An 859-nucleotide genomic window follows, 5' to 3' on the forward strand; every position below is an offset into this window, starting at 1 on the left:
CGTATAATATATACTATATATATATAGCGTATATATATATACATCTACATATATATATATATACATTATATATATACATATATAATATATATACTACATATATATATATATATATATTATATATATATAATATATATATATATATATATAATATCTATATATATATATATGCTTATATGTTTATGTATGTACTTTGTGTATTTATTGGTGTGTCTTTGGTGGTGGTGTTGGTTGGGTTTTCCACTCATCTGAGTTTCTCCAAATGTCACTATGGCTTTTGTTGCGTGTGTGTGTGTGTGTGTCTGTGTGTATGATATTTATCTTCTATATGCTGGTGAGAAAGTACATGTGTATCTGACATGTTTGTGTGTGTGTTACTGCCTAGAGATGTGTAAGTGTTTGCACGTCTGCACTATCTAGTTATATATGTATATATATATATATGTATATATTATATGTATGTATGTATGTGTTTGCACATGCATATGTTGGCATATGTATGCATGTGTATTCCCTCCTCACTACCACCATTACCTCTACAGTTCCTCGTAAAATACTGTTGCTATACTATTATTATATGCGGGAGAGAGAGAGAGAGAGAATGTGTTGTGAAATTCCTGCCACTTGAGTTATCATTTAGCTACTAAACAATGACAGTGATTTTGGGAAAATGTTTTCAATTTTGGCATTAGGGAACATTTCTGAAGATTCACCTATATTTGATGTTGTTAAAGGTTAGGGCATTTTGGCACTTCCTTGATAAAAAAAATCCTCTCAAAGTCTCAAAGTTGTATTGTTTTTTCTTGTTTTAAATTTTGGGATATTTTATGCTTTTGTTTTAGTTTTTTTTCCATTGAAT

This window comes from Octopus sinensis, linkage group LG26 (assembly GCF_006345805.1).
Source record: "Octopus sinensis linkage group LG26, ASM634580v1, whole genome shotgun sequence".
Taxonomy (NCBI): domain Eukaryota; kingdom Metazoa; phylum Mollusca; class Cephalopoda; order Octopoda; family Octopodidae; genus Octopus; species Octopus sinensis.